General features: G+C 43.9%; 1 protein-coding gene across 1 annotated transcript in view; it reads left to right on the plus strand.

Moving 5' to 3' along the window:
• LOC122788066 (supervillin-like) overlaps positions 1-19,843 on the plus strand; it is a 1,698,127-nt gene that overhangs the window by 1,565,358 nt on the left and 112,926 nt on the right. The gene's annotated exons all lie outside the window — the stretch shown is intronic.

The raw sequence follows: 19,843 nt of genomic DNA on the forward strand, positions 1-19,843 counted from the left end.
CCTTCAAATCAGGTAATCCTAAACTACCTTGTTCTGTTCGAAGGATCAACTTATCCCACTTAACATTTGCCTTCTTCCTCTCCCAGATAAGTTTCCTTAACTGTTTTTTAATTATTGTCTGTAATTATTCCTCTGGTTGATAAAAATACACCTGAGCTGAATATAAAACTAAAGGGACTAAAAACATTTCATAGGTTCATAGGTGTGTACTAGGCTAATGGCCCTGGAGTCTTTACAAGCCTAGCCCATAGAAGTGCCCTGGGCATTGTGCTGCACAATGTTAGTTCCCATTGCCTGTATCAAGTAGAGCCACTGGAGTGATCCCCGGGATGAACTTTCTATTACCCATCCATTCATCAAGATTTCTCTTGAAGAGGGCCAGTGAGGTGCTCTGCTTGACATATATGGGAAGTCTATTCCATAGCATGGGCAGTCTCTGGGTTTTGAACCTGTCCCTCCAGCATGTTCTGTTGATTGTAGTAATGAGGTTGAGGTCTCTGGACCATGTGGTGTGGAGGGATTGGGATTTCTTTAGATGTAGCATTTCTAACAGAGCTGGGTCAGACATGGCTTTGTAAGTCAAACAGAGATCACCTCTAAGTAGGCGATATGAGACGGAGAATAGCTGGAGTTTTTTGCTTCTGTCCATGTAGGACGTGTTTAATGCCTAGGATCCTCTTCATGAGGTACTTCTGTGGCCTTTCCAGCTGTTGCAGGTGTCTAGTGAGGTACATGCCAAATGGGGCATGGGGCATTATACTCGATGATTGGTCTAATGAGGGAAGAGTAGAGAGAGACAACGACCTCTTTCTTCTTGGATGCAAAACCCTTGGTAATGAGATGTGCCACATAGAAGGACTTTCTGACCACAGTGACAATGTGGTGGTCGAAGGAGAGGTTGCTGTACACCTGCATCCCCAGATCTCTTATAACGCCTTCAGTGTTCATTAGGCTCCCATCAATGTGGTAGTTAGTGGGAACTGAGTGTGATGGCTTTGCCCTGGCCCAGCACTCAAGGAGCATCAATCCTCACCACTAACACCAGCGAAGGCGTCTCATATGAGAGGAAAGGATGATAAATACATGCAGTAAAGTGCAATTTCCCTTAAGAGCACACAGAGATCACAGTCCGGGGCTGATCACTCCCTTGCTCTCCAGGTCCCCAATAAGACTCCCTACTGGCACAGCTATAGGGTCCAGATCTCAGCCTGGCTGGCAAGCTAACCTCCAGTACCCTCTCTGTCCAACCAGTGCTTCATGTCCCTGCTCAAGTAGCTGACACGCACACACACACACACACACTTTGAGATAAGTATTTATACAACTTCACAGACACTCCTGGGAAAGGCTGACATAGATTCTCCAGCTGTGCCCCTATACCCAGACTGTACAGTAGTAATTACTGCCACCACCAGCTAATATTTATCAGCTACTAAAAGGCTCTTAAAAGGGTGTCCAATTATTACTGTGCAATGTTATTATCCAATTGTAGTGTAAATTAAGCAATCAAGGCTTATTGGAAGGGCTTATTACAGGATCACTTGTAAGCATGCAATGTACTCTAGAGCTTAATTTATCTCTACATAAACCAGCCACAGTTGAAAAGGGTTTCAAAATATTTAATAATAAATACTAAAAACACAAGACAGTACTACTACACTACAGTGCTATTCAAGAGTTCAGAGATCACACAGAAACTTAAAATAATTCAGTAGTACAGTTCTGACATAACAGAAAAACACTGTCTAATCTTTATAGTCTTAGCTATTTCTACAAGAAAACACACTTCTAAGATAACTTACTTAAGAGCACAGGCAGCACTGAGTTAGATGTCCAAGATCAAAATGCTTAATAATCTCTGATTCTCACTGTTTAAATTGAAACTGCAGTTATGCTAAACATTACATCATCTTTTACATCTTCCTGGTTCCCAGGCCACACAGAAACTGCATTTACATTATTTTACACTTAGAGCAATAAAGGACATTCCACATGTAAATTCTGGTCATTAACTTTAGCCTTAAAACAATAGGCAGGAAGCTTTCATCTAGCCGGACTGGAGCCGAATTGTAAAACATCAAAGGCAGTGATGAAATAATTTTAATTTCAAAAGAAAGATTTGAAATGCTTGACTTAGTTTTCCTTACAGCAGATGGCAAGGTTGCCACATTGTTGAAAAAGCATTTCTTTACATTTAAGACACAAGCCTGTATTTTACATTTATATTTACAAATGCCAGAATTATGTATCAACTTTTATTTGGCTAGGCTGGCAGCCTTCACCCATCTCTACCCAATCTTCACATCTCTCGCCCCCTGGAGAACTCAAGCTAGTTTTTCAAGTGACCCTTGAGAAATGCTGATTGAGAGGGTTAGGTCTATCTAAGTGTACATCACCCCATTCCCTGTCTTGAGAGCCTATCTGCATTGGCATTGCTACTCCCACTGCGGTGCTGCACTGACATATATGCTTGCAACCCCAGGTTCCATCTTAGCAACTTGGCATTTTGCGGACTGGCTCTGTTTAACCATGTTAGAGGGTTGTGATCTGTCATAACAGTGAATTTTTCTTCCATACAGATAAGGCTGAAGTTTCTGCAGTGCCCACACTATGACTAGACATTCCTTTTCTACAGCTGCATAGCATTCCTTCCTGGGTTGGAGCCTATGACTGAGATAAACCACTGGGTGCTCTTTCCCCTCTGAAAAAATCTGGCTAAGTACAGCCCCACCCCATGGTTCAAAGCATCCACTTGCACAACAAATTCTTTGCTTTAATCCAGACTGGCTAACACAGGGGGTTCTTCCAAAGCTTCTTTAAGCTTCTGGAATGCCTGCTCACATGCTGGGGACCCCACTATCTTATCTGGCCTGTTCTTCCTTGTCAGGTCTGTGAGGGGAGCAGCTTTGGTACTATAACTGGTGACGAACTTTCTGTAGTACCCTGCTGTTCCTAAGAATGCCCTCACCTGCTTTTTAGTAACAGGTGCAGGCCATGCCTGAATGGCTTCCACTTTGGCAGGTTCTGGACTTATCTTGTCACTCCCCACTAGGTAGGAGACCTCTGCCATACCCACCTGACATTTGCTTGGCTTAATGGTCAACCCTGCCCTTTGTAGTCTGCCCAGCACCTCCCTGATATGTTGAAGGTGTTCTGGCCAGGAATGGCTGTAGATGGCAATATCATCTAGTTAAGCAAGAGCAAAACCCTTCAGCTCCTACTAGGATATGATCTACCAGCCTCTGGAAAGTCACTGGGACATTCTTCATCCCAAAAGGCATCTTTGTGAACTCATACAAGACAAAAGGAGTCACAAAGGCTGACTTCTCTCTAGCACTGGGAGTCAAGGGCACCTGCCAGTAACCCTTGGTAAGATCAATGATTGTAAGATACTTAGCCCCACCCAGCTGCTCTAGGGCCGCATCTGTCCCAGGCATGGGGTAAGCATCCGATTCTGTATGACTATTTAATTTCCTGTAGTCCACACAGAACCTGGTGCTGCCATCCTTCTTTGGCACCAGCACCACTGGGGGGAGGCCCAGGGACTGTTGGACTCTTGAATCACCCCCTAGTTCCAACATCTCCTGTACCTCTTCCCTCAGAGCCTGTCTGACTCTCTCAGGCACCATATAAGGGGCAGCCTAATAGGCCTTTGGGGTCCTGTATCCACCTGGTGCTGGACTAGGTGGGTGCACCCTGGTTTCCCAGTGAGCATGTCCCCAAATTCCTGCAACACTGCTTGGATTTCTCAAACCTGGGGTAGGAGATAGCTGCTGGGACATTGCTACTCCTTCCACTGAGGTGTCAGCCCGAGCCTCACTGAGGAGATCACTCTCCAGAACTCCCTCAGACTCCTCCTGCAATCCACTGCAGATGCTCAGCACCAGGGCCTCCCTATCAGGGTAAGGTTTCATCTTGTTAACATGGTACAGTTTGTGCCCCTGCCGTCTGCCTAGCAGTTCCACCATGTAGTTAACATCACTTACCTTTCGTACCACCTTGTAGGGTCCCTCCCAAACTGCTTGCAGTTTGTTGTGTCTGACAGGAATGAGAACCATTACCTGCTGTCCCACAGCATACTTTCTAGCTCGAGCAATTACTGTCATACCACACCTTCTGTTGTTGGGCTTCTTGCCAGGTTCTCCTGGACCAAGCTCATGAGTTCCCTGAGCCTTGTCCTGAGGTTTAGGACGTCTGCCACAACAGACTCCTTGTGAGACTTGCACTCACCTTCCCACTCATCTCGAATTAAATCTAGAGGTCCCCTTACCCTATGCCCATACAGCAACTCAAAGGGTGAAAAACCTGTGGATTCTTGGGGAACCTCTCTGTAGGCAAACAACAGATGGGGCAAATATTTGTCCCACTCCTTCTTAAACTGATCTGCAAAGGCCCGTAGCATGGACTTTATTGTAGAGTTTAACCTCTCAACAAGACCATTAGTCTGGGGATGATAGGGGGTGGTCTTTATGTGCTTCACCCCACAGGACTTCCAAAGACAAGCCAGCAGGTCTGACATGAAACTGGCACCCCTGTCAGTCAGTATTTCTTTTGGGAAATCCACTCTGCTGAAAATCACTAACAAAGCATTTGCCACCTTCTCTGCCTCAATGGAGGACAAAGCCACTGCCTTAGGGTGTTGTGTAGCAGAATCCACTACCACTAGGATATACTTTTTCCCTGTGGAACTTGGGGTACTCAGAGGATGCACAATATCCATAGCCACTCTCTGAAATGGCTCCTCAATCACAGGCAAAAGCATCAAAGGAGCTCTCACCTTATCTCCCGCCTTGCCTACCTTTTGGCACTGCTCACAGGTCCTGCAATACCCTGTTACATCTCTGGAAATTCCAGGCCAATAGAAGTTCTGCATAGTACGCCTCTTTGTATGTTTTATGCCCATATGACCTGCAAAGGGAATATCATGGGCTATGGCCAGAAGAGCCAGATGGTAGGCTCTATGCACTACCAACTTTGTCTCACAGAGACAAACACCTGGTGTCAAAGTCACGGCCTCAAGCTAAATGCCAAAAAATGCATAGTAATCCCATTTGGGAAAAACAAAGTACCTACAAACTACCACATAGATGGGAATCCACTAAGTACAGAAGAAGTAATTAGGGACCTGGGTACCCAAGTAGATAGCATGCTCTCCTTTGATAACCACATAGCCAAAACGGTCAGGAAATCCTTCTATGTGGCACACCTGATCACAAAGGGTTTCTCATCCAGATCCAAGGAGGTGATTGTGCCTCTTTACTCCTCACTCATTAGGCCCATAATAGAGTACAATGCCCCATTTGGGATGTACCTCACTAGACACCTGCAACAACTAGAAAGACCACAGAAGTACCTCACTAAGAGGATTAAGGGCCTTAAACAATTACCCTATGAAGCACGACTAAAAAAGCTCCAGCTCTTCTCAGTTGCTTACCGTCTTCTCAGAGGTGGCTTATGTCTGACCTATAGGGCCATGTCAAACCCTGAACTAATGGACATGCTTCACCTCAAAAAAACGAGATCCCTCAGAATCACTCGTTCTAGCGACTTGAACCTATGTACAACAATAAACAGGACATGCTGGAGGGATAGATTCCTGTCCCAGCGACTCCCCTCACTCTGGAATAGAATCCCAATCCATATTCGACAGAGCTCCTCTCTGACCCTTTTCAAGAGAAATCTTGATGAGTGGATGGGTAATCGTAAGTTCTACCCTGGGATCACTTCAGGAGCCCTGTTGACAGAGGCCCAGGTTACTAATCTAATGGGGAGGTGAAAGCCATCACTCTGTGGCTAGGCTTATAAATGCCCATGGGCAGATAGCCTAGTACTTGCCTATGAACTGCTGTACTCTCTCACCTTCTTAGCCCTCCCTCAGGGGTCCCCTCTCTCTACAGTAACCCTTTATCCCAGTATACAGATTCCCCCTTCCCTTGAGAATCAGGTGCCTCCCTAGTTACCTGCCTCAGGCCTTGCAATGTAGGGTCTGATAGCTGAGCCTGTATCAACTCTGTCCATGTAACCCTTCTCAGCTCCCCTTCCACAAGAAGTCTGGAATCCTCTGACAGCAGTGCCTCACTGTCAGCCTGGGTACTATGGGTACTACTACTCACCTCTACCTTTGCAGTTACTCTGTCCAAGGGAACAACAGTACCCACAAGCAGCTGTGACTCACCTTCAGTCTCACTGCTACAGTGTAGCTCACTCCCTGAAGTAACCACCTCACCAGTCCTGGATGCAAGTATGCCATCTGTCTGGGTCTCCCCCATGCTACCAGACCCACATGCTTGTCTCCTAGCCTCACTGCGTGTAACTGCATAAGTACATGGTACTGCCTCATCCAAATCCTTCTCTCTCAGGACATCTGCAGGTATGTCCTCAAACACACCTACTTGCTGGCTTCCTTTTCCAACCTCCCAGTCAAGATGAACCCTTGCCAAACGTATTTGGAATGGGATCCCTCCTAAAGCCCTGACTGGAGTAGACTGCCCAGTCAAGTAGTGCTTCCCTGTAACCATTGCAGGCTTTACGATGGTTATATCAGAGGCTGTGTCTCTCCTGGCAAAGGCCTCTTTGTCATTCACTACAATAGGATATAGCCTCTGGTGGTAGTTTGGTACCCTTTTTGTCCCAAGGCAACCTACTATTGGTATTTTGTCTTTATCACTTACTGGCTCCTTCACCTTTGGTTCCTCAACTTGCTTCCATGGACACCTGTATGCCACATGGCCCCACTGGTTGCATTCAAAACATTTAACCCTAGCTCCTGGACATGTACCTGCACTAGTATCTTCCCCTGATACTGGCAGATTCTGTTGGGGCAGTCTGTGTAGCCCACCATGGATTCCCTTAGACCAATGAGCAGTACTGGGGGTCCCCTTCCTGTGCAGGGTTGCCCTGCTTGCCAGGTATAGGTCTCCCTTCTTCCCCAACTCATCTGAAGTAGCACATTGTCCTCAGCTAACCAGATCCTCATGTCCTCAGGCAAAGTGCTAAGGGCTTGTTCCCTTACCAAAAGGTCTGCCAGCCCTTCAAAAGTGGTGACCTGGCATCCACTCACCCAGCTATGAAAATAAGTGCTCAGTTCAGCAACATATTCACACACACTTCCATCTGCCTTGCGTCTGTGCTCACAAAACTTTTTCCTATAAATTTCAGGTGTTAGCTTAAAACATTCTAAAAGATATTTTTTTACAGCAGTATAATCAAAACATGCAATGTCGGACATTTTAGCCAATGCATTTACAGCTTTACCATGGAGTAAGAGCCTTTGGTCAACACTATACTGTTTGCATACCCTCTCAAACATATGAATGAAATTATCAAAATTATCCCCCTCTTTAAATTGTGGAAGAAATTCACTGACCTGTTGTGCTTCTGGGGTCCAGTTACTCCCTTTCCCATTACCTCCATGACTGGCGAAGAGTCAACATTTCCCCTCTCATGCCTCCTCTGACGCTCCTTTTCTTTGGCTTCTATCTCCAAATGCCTGGCCTCCAACTCAATTCTCCTTAGCTCCAGCTGGATTGTTAAGTCCACTGCAGAAAGGTTGAGCTGTCCATGCTCCGAGGATATTTTATCTCCACTGCCAGTTTGATTGTCCTTTGCAGAAAGGTTGAGCTGTCCATTCTTCGAGGATATTGTATCTCCACTGCCAGTCTGATTGTCCTCCTGGATGCTGTTTTCTGATGCAGCTGTAACCAAGGCTGCAATCAGGTTTGCCTTAGTCAGGTTTCCATGCACCAGTCCCCTAGCCTGACACATCTCCACCAGCTGGCTCCTTGTCAGCTTTCCATACTCCTCTGCTGACGTGCTGCCTGCTCACCCTGACTAACTAAGCTAACAAAAGAAATAAAACAATTGTGATCTGAACTCTGAGTATTCACTGTGTGGCTGTTTTAGAGTACAAAACACCTTCAGAGATCACTGTACATAAGCTACAGGATTCACTAAACCCACACCACTGCAAGCCAATTAGTATTTGCCAACTAATTAATATGTGATGTGGATATCCCACCGCTACCAAACACATGTGACACCTGTTCCCTGGTCCAGCAATCAAGGAGCCTTAATCCTCACCACTAACACCAGAGAGGGCATCTCATATGAGAGGAAAGGATAACAAATACATGCACTAAAGTGCAATTTCCCTTAAGAGCACACAGAGATCACAGTTGGTCCGGGGCTGGTTGCTCCCTTGCTCCCCAGGTCCCCATTAAGACTCCCCACTGGCACAGCTATAGGGTCCAGATCTCAGCCTAGCTGGCAAGCTAACCTCCAGTACCCTTTAGTGTCTGCTGCAATTCTGCCTTCATAGCTGGGTTTAGAGGATTTGATGAGGGATCTTAACTTTTTGTTGAAGCTAATAAGGGAGTTTTTCCAGTCTTGGGACTTCACCTTTTTCTGCAGCAGTTTCTTCCTTCTGTTGTAGAGTTTATTAATGGCAGGGGACCACCAGATTTGCTTCCTTTTTTGGAGGAGAGCATCTTGGTTCTGTTGGGTATGGGTAGTTCCATGCATTTATGTACGTGTTCGTACAGTGGATGGTGTATGATTTGGCAGTCATGCAGCTATTTTCCTTTGGCATGGTTGCTCTGAAGTTAGGCAATGCTTGCATCTTACTATCCATAAACAAAAGCTTCCAGTTTCTCATTTTTTGTATTATTTTGTGTTTAGTCTCTTCTCGTAGATCTTTAACTGCCATAACAGATGCCCTTTTTTAATCTTTATTAAATTATCACATATGACATAGGCAATCTTACATTTATATAGGTGATTCAAATCCCTGCCTTCTTTTATACCTTGTTCCTCCACTGCATGTAATGTTCCCACAATTCCCATTTTTCCTATGTAGTTTGCTCCTTCCCTTTTCTAAAGATCCCAATTCCAGTTGTTTCATCTCTGTTACTATATTCACTACTTCAAATAAAGTTGGTCTAGACTTTGATTTCCATTTTCTAGTAGTTGCTTTTTTGACAGCCACCATAATTATACTCAGGAAGGTGTTAGTATTTCTAGGCAATTCCAGTTCTGTATCCTAGCTCAGAAAATCATCTCCTTAGTTGCTCACCCAGTATCTCCGACAGAGCAGTCTGCAGGGAATCTTAAAAGTCTGCCAACTCATTACACTCCCAGAAAATATGTTCCCAGTTACCTCTTCCTCCACATCACACATCCAACATTTGCTGTCTACCTGAGAAAAAATTCTTTGGAGTGTACTTGGGGTATAACATACCTATGTAAGAACTTCCAAGCAAAGATACTAAATCTTCTAGACTTTGTTGCATATTTGGGAGACATACAGATATCCTCCCATTGTTTCTTTGTGAATTGCTTATCCAATCTCTCTTCCCAATCTTTTCTGACCTCATGTGATTGATTTTTATAATTATCCTGCAATATTTTATATGCTGTACCAATTATTCCTTTTTTTAACTGCAGCTTCTGTTCTAGATTGTATTAAATAAAGTTTTGTAAGATGTGATATGGACTCAAATGGATATGACAAGAAACAACTGTATAAAAGACCAACCTGACAAATAGTATATACATGTAACATAAAAATTAGACATTTAACAAAAAATAGTTGTACATAAAAGATAAGAAGAGTAGTTATATAAGAAAGTGACGCTTTCTGCAATGTCTTTCAATCTGATTAGTCTCAGATAAATACAAAAAGAAAGAGTAGTGGACTATATTAAAAACGTAGAGTGCAAACAGCTATTCTACAAGAGACACACCTGGAAAGAACTGAGTATCTGAATCTGATGAAGGTTTTCAGGATTGTTATCAGTGGAATATCTGGGACAAAGGAAAAGAGGAATACTTATATTAATTGCAAGAGGAGCTCCAATAGTGATAGAATGGGATAAAATGGCAAAGGTCGGGTGGGATAAGCCGATTCTTCCAATAGAGCAAGGCGGATTGGGAATACCTGATTTGAAGGGGTATTTCAGAGCAACACAGTTAAGGCTCCTATACATACATAGCACAAGCAGAAAACTATAATTCAAAGTGGAAAGGAATGATGATGAAACGAGGGGGGGGGGCCTTTAAACAAGGAGAGACTGGGATTTTGGCTGCAGACCTTTAAGGAGAATAACAGTAATCATATTATATTCATACAGTAGCATAAAGTATTCTAAGGACTAAACCAACACGGGAGAGGAGAAAGGAGATTCTGACAATAGGGATGACTGCAGTTAGCGATACAGACAATATCCAAGAGGCAGCTGGAAGTTATCAGAGAAAATTGGCAAAGGAACCAAAGTATTGGAAGCAAATAACTAGCGAGGGAAAAATAACAGAATGAGACGATGTCAAGAATTTATTTGGACTGCAGGTTAGAGATTGTCTTCCCTATCAAGGATTGATACTAGGGTATAGGCAAAGAGAAAGAAATGGGGGGGGGGCTCCTACTGGTAGAGTTTTTAGTAGAATCTAGAACAGAATCTGCTGTTAAGAAGGGAATAATTAGTAGAGCATATAAAATATTGCATGATAACTATAAGAATCAATCAGAGGAGGTTAGAAAGGATTGGGAAGAGAGATTGGCTAGGCAGCTCACAAAGAGACAATGAGGGAAATATTTATTTATTTATTTATTTATTTTACATTTGTTAACCGGGGGGTGTCTGACTGAGCCGAAAAGGCCCTTTTTCAGCAGAGGCCCGGGGAGAAAAGCTCCACAAAGAAAAATTACAGACACATTTAGTTATTTAGACATAATCAGTATACACACAAATTACAAGAGACATGTTTTACAGTGGTATGCGGCACAAACAGTTACAGTGGAGAGAACAATCAAAAAAATATTAATTTTAAAAATAAAGGTAAGTAATAGATTTGTGGTGTACAGCTGAACTTTGGAATGTAGGTAGAATACATACATAGTACACAGGTACAGTACATACATTGTAGATTAGCCAGTGTTTGTGAGTAAGATTGAAAAACTATTATCAATTGCTCTAGATTTAGTATGTATATGTTATCTGCTTTCACTAGCCTGGGGAGCAATCATGGCACTGCCAACTTTGCTTGAGATGTTGCCTGATGAGGTCTTTAAAGGAGGCTTTGGATGATGTGTTTTGAACGCTAGTAGGGACATAGTTCCATTTTTTAGCCACCGAACTACTATATAGTGCATCTCCAAAGCTATTGTAGCTGTTGGTGACTTCTAGTAGTAGTTTGCTTGATGATCTAAGAGGCCTTTTGGCTGAGTGATGTTGTACTAGGTTTTTGAGGGCAGGATAATATGTATGTCTCCCAAATGTACAACAAAGTCTAGAAGATTTAGGATATTTGCACAGTGGGGTTTACATAGGTATTTTTATACCTCAAGTAGACTCCAAAGAATTTTTCCTCAGGTAGACCGCAAATGTTTTAGGTGCAATGGGGAAGAAAGAGGTAACTGGGAACATATTTTCTGGAAATGTAATGAGTCAGCAGACTTTAAAGATTCCCTGCAGACTGGTCTGTCAGAGATACTGGGTGAGCAGATTTGTGTAACTAAGGAAATTATTTTTCTTTTAAATATGTAAGATACAGAATTCAAACTGCATAGACATAGTAAGGTTTTGTGTAGTCTAATTATGGTGGCTGTCAAAAAACAGTTGGTATAAAATGGAAATCAAAGTTGTAACCAACTTTACTAGAAGCACCAAATATAGTAACAAAGATAAAACAACTGGAACTGGGATCTTTAGAAAAGGATACGAGGATACGAGCAAATTAGGTAGGAAAAATGGGAATTGTGGGAACAGTAAATGCAGAGGAGGAATGAGGTTTAAAAGAAGGCAGGATTTGAACGAGCTAAGTAATGTTTTACTGACAGTGACTGGATGTTATAAGTGATGTTTAATGTTTGCAACTACAGTTGTGTCAACATGGTTTGTAATGTATGATGTTTGCAACTGAAACTGTCAGTATGGTTTGTTTTCATTTATATAATTGTAGGATTGCCTATGTCCTATGTGATAATTTAATAAAAATATTTGTTCGTGTTTAAAAACAAAATTGTCAGCATCAGCTCTTTCTGCTGGCAGGATTGCATCTTTACTATTAGAGGTCTTGGCTTCTTTCCCATGGCCAGGTTTGGAGAATACACACAATGTGCCCTTTCATAGGAAGTTACTAAGCTAATGACCCTAGGGCCTTTATAGGCCTAACCATGTTATACCAGTGTTCCCTAAGTGACCTTTATTAGATGGTCGTTATTTGCATAGTCTATAATCAGCATCGACTGCCCCTGTCCATGAGGGACATATGTGCCACACCAAGGGTGAATTTGTGGTCTCCCATCCAATTGTCTAGGTTACACTTGAATAGGGTCATTGAGGAGCTCTGCTTTACATTAATTGGGAGTTTATTCCAGAGGAGTGGCAATCTCTGGAAGATGCATCTGTCTGTCCAACATCATCTGCTAATGTCACAGGCTAAGTTGAGATCCCTGGAGCTAGTGACTCTTCAGTTTGATTTGCAGATGTGTGGCCCTTTCATTAGAGCAGGGTCAGACTGCTTTGTAGGCGAGGCACAAGTCGCCTCTCGGCAACCTGTGGGATACAGAGTACAGTGACAGGACTTTCAATCTTTCTATGTAGGTCATGTTTTGGAGGCCCTGAATTTTTTTGGTGAGAAACATATCTTGTGGTCTTTCCAGTTGCTGCAACTGTCTGGTGAGGTACATGCAAAAGGGAGCATTGTATTCTATTAGTAGTCTGATAAGTGTCAAGTACAGAGGAGATGTTCTTCGTGTTTCACTTTTGCAGTCATCACATTTGAGTTATCTGCCTGCAAGGTAGCCCTCAGTCAGCCTGAATACCAGAGTCTTGGGATTTCTGCATTGGATGCTGTGGCTTCTTCCATGACATCAGGACATCATGGGTATAAAACATGCAGCCGATGCCATTACATCAGTCTTTCTTGCCGTGCAGTGTCCGAAGCAGAAGCAGTTTGCAAGTGCCGGTCGGCCACCTCCTGAAATTTTCATTTTTCGAGTTTCAGACCTGAAGTCTTCTAAAAGTTAAGTACCCCGTTGGGGATCCTTTTCTCTTGCTCTAACCGATGTCAGAAAAAGTTAATAGTCTTGCCTGTGGAAAGCAAATACCTCACAGAGATTTTCATTCTTACTGCGTCATCTGTTTAAGCCCAGACCATGATGTTCCTTGCTGTCAGTTCTGTGCCTTGTTCAATGCCCAAACTATTCATCGTCAGGCTATTTTTGTCACTAAATTCTTTCGCTGTCATTCTCCATATTCTGAAATGGCTTTGATAAGCCATCCGGCTACCGATCTTCTGAAAAAACGCAAAGATAAAGACAGAGACAGACCGCATAGGCAGGTACTCAGTGAGGCACCTTCGCAGCCCCGCATAGGCCGGTACTCAGTGAGGTGCCTTCGCATCCCCTGATTACCCACTTCTACAGATTTGCAGGCCTCTGCTGAGACCCTTTCGGCATCCGGTATGCCGTGAGTTGCTTTTTCGACTATGGAACCTGCGGATGTCTCTACCTTGGATGGGTCTGGATCTACTGTGCAGGCACCGGCTTCTGAGGGTGTATTCCAACCATCTGATGTTCATATTAAACTGACATCATTGTTTTTGTCTAAAACTACCGAGTTTCTCAGGTCCAGAGTTCGCACTTCGCCTAGAAAACCGACAACCAAAGCGAATGCTCTAGCTCCCGTGCCATGGAAACAAATGCTTAGAATGGCCGAAGAACTTATAACTTTAATTAGGGTAAGCCAGCTGTCCCCCTCTATAAGACAAATTATTGATTTTCCTTATGATTGTAAAGACCGTGAGCCTGATGACTCTGATCCCTCTGATTACTTTTCCCTTATCTACCTATGAGGATTCAGATGCAGAGGACTCCATCCCCTCTGCCTCCCCTCCAGAGGACTTTTCTTGTGGTGAAACCTTGCATACCTTAAAAGACCATTTCCACTGGGAATGCCAGGACTACCCACAGTCCAAAAAGAGACTCAGAGAATTTTTAGACTTGCCTCAGCACAGGCCTCTAGCTGTACCCCCTGTTCTGGAGATTGTGGATGATGTCTTCTTGGAACCCAGCCTTACCCCTGATGCCTCGCCTCCAGCAGCCTGGAAACCTGACAGGTACTACAGAGTACCTGACTCCCACAAGTTTCTCCTTAGGAATCCTACTGCGGATCCAGAGACCATTTCCCAGGGACCTAAAGGCATTAAGGCTACAATAGCCAAAAGCCCTACTCCTTCGGACAGGGGCTCTAGGGCTTTAGATAGATGGGGTAAGAAGATATACACCTCTTCTACTCTGTCTATCAGGGCTTTAAATTGCCATTTTCTTATGCTAAAGTATCAGCAACATGTTATGGAGCTAATTAAACAGAAAATAATGTTGATTCCTGATTGTGCAGAACATAAAGATTTACAAGGGTTGATGCATTCTGCTAACCAAGTTGGAAAACATACTTTGCAATGTGGTTTTGATGCCTTAGAAGCATCTTGCAGGGCTGCTGTCACTGGGTCTGTTCTTAGAAGGCATGCTTGGCTTAAGGAACATATCTTGCCAGACTTTGTCAAAGCAAAATTACTAGATGCACCACTAAATCAAGAACACCTGTTTGGCAATAAAGCAGAAGAAGTCCTCAAAAAGATGGAGGAAAAATGCTAAATCTATGCAAACTGTTAAGTATTTCCTACAGGTACAGCCACCTAGATTCAATAGGCATTGGCCTTCTAAAAACTGGTCCTTTCCTATCCCTCCCAGACCTTCTCAGTCCTAACCCAAGGGCAGCATACCACCACGATTACAATCTCAGGGTATGCATAGACCTAAGCAATGGAGTGCTCCCACTTCTAAAACAGGGTGAGGTAAGCCAACATCTTATGGTAAAATGTCACAATGACTTATCCTTAATTCTTCCAAGCCTTGCCCAAGTACTTGCACCCTTAGGAGGAAAACTCACCCCACATGCAAAAAAACGGGAGTACATCACCCAGGAGAGATGGGTCTTGGAGCATTGTATCCCAGGGATACAGATTCTACTACCACTCACTGCCAACCCCAAGCGGATGGCCAGACCTCCCCCCAAACCAGTGGGCAGAGGCCCAACAGCAAGTACTTTTTGTTCTCAGTATCAAGAATATTCGACCTGTCCCAGCAGAGCATAGGGGGCAAGGTTTTTACTCCAGACTGTTTCAGGTACCCAGGATAGAAAACTCATGGAGCCCTATCCTGGATCTGTCTATTCTCAACCCCTTCCTGGTGGTTCCAAGGTTCAAGGTGCTTATTCTCCAACAGCTGCTTCCTATGATAGCCAAGGACTCCTGGCTAGCCACCCTAGACTTGAAAGAAGCTTATCTGCACATCCCCATAAGGGAATCTTGCAGGAAATACCTACGTTTCAGAGCAGGTTCTATGCATTATTAGTTTTCTGTGCTTCCCTTTGGCTTATTTACTGCACTCAGGGTATTTACAAACTGCCTAGCTCCAGCCATTGCATATTGCAGGCAGAGAAGAATTAAATTTACGAATACTTGCAAGATTGCCTGATTCAGGCGGACAGTCAGGAATTGCTACTCCTGCACCTGTCATTTGTAAAGAGACTTCTAACTTCACTGGGGTACACCATCAACAAAAAGAAATCACATCAGGTACCCAGCCAACAGATTGTATTCCTGGGAGCAAGCTTGAACGCAACTTCCCAGATGGCATTCTTCACTCCAGAAAAACAAATGTATTTGACAAACTACTTCAATCTACTGGCCACCAAAACCCAGCTATCTACAAGAAAAATACTGCAAGCTCTAGGGTTCATGACCTCTTGCATTCTACTAATTCCATATGCAAGACTGCATATGAGGACACTTCAGTGGTACTTAAAAAGTCTCTGGTGTCAACATTCTCAGGACCTGGAAACAATGATTCTTATCATTCCTTGCCTAAGGGCAGAGTTTCTTTGGTGGGGAGAGGCCTGCTACCACAACAGATGACTCCCTTTCACTCTATCCCCTGTCGCCCAAACCATAACAACAGACTCATCAGACTATGCATGGTGGGGCTCACATGGCAGGACAAGGTATTTGAGGCAAATGGAGCCCAAACCAAATGCACCTGCATATCAATCAAAAAGAAATGTTAGCTGTACAGAATTCTCTTACAGCCTTCAAACGCCTTATTCTTCCAGGGCAACTATTGATAAAGACAGACAACACCACAGTTATGTGGTACATAAGCAGGGGGGAACCCTTTCCTACCCACTCTGTAGGTTAGCCATGGCTCTGTGGGGCACAGCCTTGAGCAACCAAGTGCACCTGCAAGCTCAGTTCCTGCCAGGCAAACTAAATTCACTGGCAGATGACTTAAGCAGAAATCTAATGGACCCGCACAAGTGGAAACAGGAACCCAAATCATTCAAGCTGCTGATCCACAGGTGGGGGCACCAGAGGTGGACCTGTTCGCTTCACCCTCAGAACTTTCAATTGAGCAAATATTGCACCAGAACTCCCCACAGCCAAACATGGAAAGTGGATGCTCTGTCCTTTACATGGGAAAACCTCTCTATGTATGCCTTTCTCTCTCTACCCCTCCTCTCGAAGGTTCTACAAAAGATCAAACAGGACAAGCCAAAGATAATCCTGATTGCACCAGTCTGGCCTCACCAGCACTGGTACCTACCTTTGCACAATCTGACAGTACTGCCACCTTGGCACCTGCCTCAGACCCCCTCCCTGCTGTCCCAGCAGAAGGGCCAGATTTTGCATCCTCATTTACAAACCCTGAACCTAGCAGCCTGGTTCATCCCCTGAGCCCTCAGTAAACAGGTACTGGATGTCATCCTGGAGGCAAAAAGGCCTACTACTAGAAAATCCTATTCAGAAAAGTGGAAAAGATACTGTTCTTGGAGCCAGTCTCAAGGAATTGGACACAAATGTGTCCAGCTTACTTCATATGCTAAATTACTTAACAGAAATGTTCCACAAAGGCCTATTGTTCTCTTCAATTAAAATTCCTGCCTCTGCCATCTCAGCACATTATAATACTGAGCCACCCCTTCTCTCATCCTCTGGTCAAACAGTTCTTGAGAGGAGCCAAAAATGTAAGACCAACCCCCCCCCCAGAAGAGCTCCCACTCCAGCCTGGAACCTTAACTTTGTGATGGAAAAACTCACGCTTCCTGCCTTTGAACCTGCTGCTTCAACAGAGTTAAAATTCCTCTCTTGGAAAACAGCTTTACTTCTAGCCATCACTTCAGCTAGAAGAGTGGAATTGCAGGCTCTTATGGCCGTGGAACCCTTCATTTCATGCAGACAGGGTTCCCTCAGGACTAACCCATCATTTATGCCAAAGGTGGTATTTAGTGTGGCTTTAAACCAATCCATTATTTGCCACCTTTTTTCCCCAAGCCTCAGAATACAGGGGAAAGGATCTTGCACTCCCTGGATGTGCACAGGCAGCTTAGGTTCTATCTGGACAGGACTAAACCTTTCTGAAAATCTGACCAGTTGCTAGTCAGTTTTGTTACAGCGTTAGAGGGCAAACCATTTCTACATGGATAGCACACTGCATCCATTTCTGCTGAAAACATCATGGGAAACCTGCCCCACAGGGGATCAAAACGCATTTCACTAGGACTACATCAACCTCTACAGCATTTTTCAGGGGAGGCCCTGCCAGGGACATCCTGGAAGCTGCAACCTGGAGCTCTGTACACACCTGTATCAAGCATTACCACTTGCCTATCTTTTCTAAATCTAGAGCTGGATTTACTACAGCAGTCTTAAAGGGCCTGCTTGCCAGTCCTAATGCTTCTTAACTTCTTCCACCCTTCCTCAGCTTTGGAGCTTTGGGAATCAACCCAAATGCGATGACTGCAACAGTGAAACATGAAGAACATAGTACAGTTGTGTACACTTGCCATAAATGTAGATGTTAGAGTGTATTCACTTTTGCAGTCCTGGTTACCCTCCTTCCAGCCCCCTGACTTCTCTTTACTTCTACCTATCCTTTTTGTTTGGCATATATTACATCATTGGTATTTGCTTTTTGCTGGGGGTGTTCCACACCACATAATTACTTCCTATTTAGGGGGCTCCTGACATCTGGGACAGGAAAAACTGATGTAATGGCACCGGCTGCATGTTTTATACCCCTGATGACCTGACATCATGGAAGAAGTGACAGCATCTGTCGCAGAAATCCCAAGACTCTGGTATTTATTTATTTATTTAAATTTGTTGACCGGGAGTATCCGACTGGACATAGGTCCATTTTCAGCGGAGGCCCGAGGAGAAAAGCTCCACAGTTAAAATATACAGACAGTAGTTACATTGGATTTACATAGCGATTAACAATTTGATTAACATAGCAATTAATTACAAACATAGTTACAGATGAAGAACATAGTACATCAGTAGACAACTAGAATCTTTATCTGTGAAGTACATAACAGACATTAACAAATGTTACAATAAGAAGTTCCTGCTGTATAAGTACTAGGCTTATGAGCATCTGAGCTTGCTATAATCAAGGTAGTTAGTGGGGTGGAAAGAAAGGTAGTGGTTGGATGTGGTGGGTGATATTAGAGTGGGAGTTGCAAGGGCATAGCCAGCATGTTTTTAGGTGTGTTTTTAGTAAAGTTTTGAAGTGGGTGCATGATGGTACAGAGGTAATTGTGGGTGGGAGGGAGTTCCATAATTTGGCTATGGAGCAAGAGAATAGTGCTTCACCAGCAGAGTTATTGGCTTTAGTGATCTGCAAATGATTTTTGTTGCTGGATCTTAGTGGTCTGGTGGTGCAATAGGGTTGGAGTAGATTCTGGAGGGATGGGACATTTAGTGGATGGTTTACTAGTTTGTGGGTGAGTGTGAGTTGATACCATTGAAGGAGGTGAGTGAGTTCAAGCCAGCCCAGTTCAGCAAGTGAGAGACAGTGGTGGGTAGGATGCCCCTGTGGCGAATTTGGCAATTTTGTTGTAGCAGGTCTCTAGCTTGTTTAGATCGCATTGCCTTAGGTTGGTATATATTGGAGAGGCATAAAGTAGGTTGGAGATAAGGTGGGAATTTGCTATTGACATCTTTGCTGCTTTGGTGAGAAATTGCTTATTTCTGTGTAATGCTCCTAGTTTTGTGTGGACTTTTTTATGGTCATGGATATGTGAATGTCAAATTTTAGTTTGTCTATTTCCACTCCTAGCAATTTGGTGTGTTCTGTTGGGTGTATAGTGTTGTTGTCTTTTGCTGTGATGTTTAAGTGAGAGTTGTTTTGAGTATGTTTGGTGGGTTGGAAGATTAGTAGTTTAGTTTTGTTTGCGATGAGTATTAATTGGACATCGGATAACCAAGTTTCAACAGAGGAAAAGGCTTCCTGTGTGACTTTTTGCAGTTTGGGTAGGGACTGGGCTGGGCAGATGATGGCTGAGTCATCTGCGTATTGTATGAGTGTGCCATGTTTGGTGGCAGAGGCTAGATTATTGGTGAAAATAGAGAAGAGTAGGGGTCCAAGGGTGGATCCTTGGGGAACCCCTATAGAGAAACCCGCAGTTAGGACAGCTGTTTAATCTTAGCCTCACCTCAGGATACATACCCAAGGAGTGGCGCACGGCGACTGTGGTCCCACTTCACAAGGGCGGTGCCTCCACCGACCCTGGAAATTACCGTCCCATTAGCTTGACAAGCCTTATCTGCAAAGCCATGGAGAGGATCATAATGGAACTCATAAATAAAGACATAGGGAACTTGCAGACTTTGGATCCAACCCAGTTTGGCTTTGTCAAAGGCAGATCATGCCTTTTAAACTTGGTTGACTTTTTCGAGACAGTCACCAAGGCCATTGATGAGGGAAAGGCAGTCCATACAGCCT

Source organism: Protopterus annectens, chromosome 13.part0 (genome assembly GCF_019279795.1).
Source record: "Protopterus annectens isolate FY-2018-M chromosome 13.part0, PAN1.0, whole genome shotgun sequence".
NCBI classification, from domain to species: Eukaryota; Metazoa; Chordata; order Ceratodontiformes; family Protopteridae; genus Protopterus; species Protopterus annectens.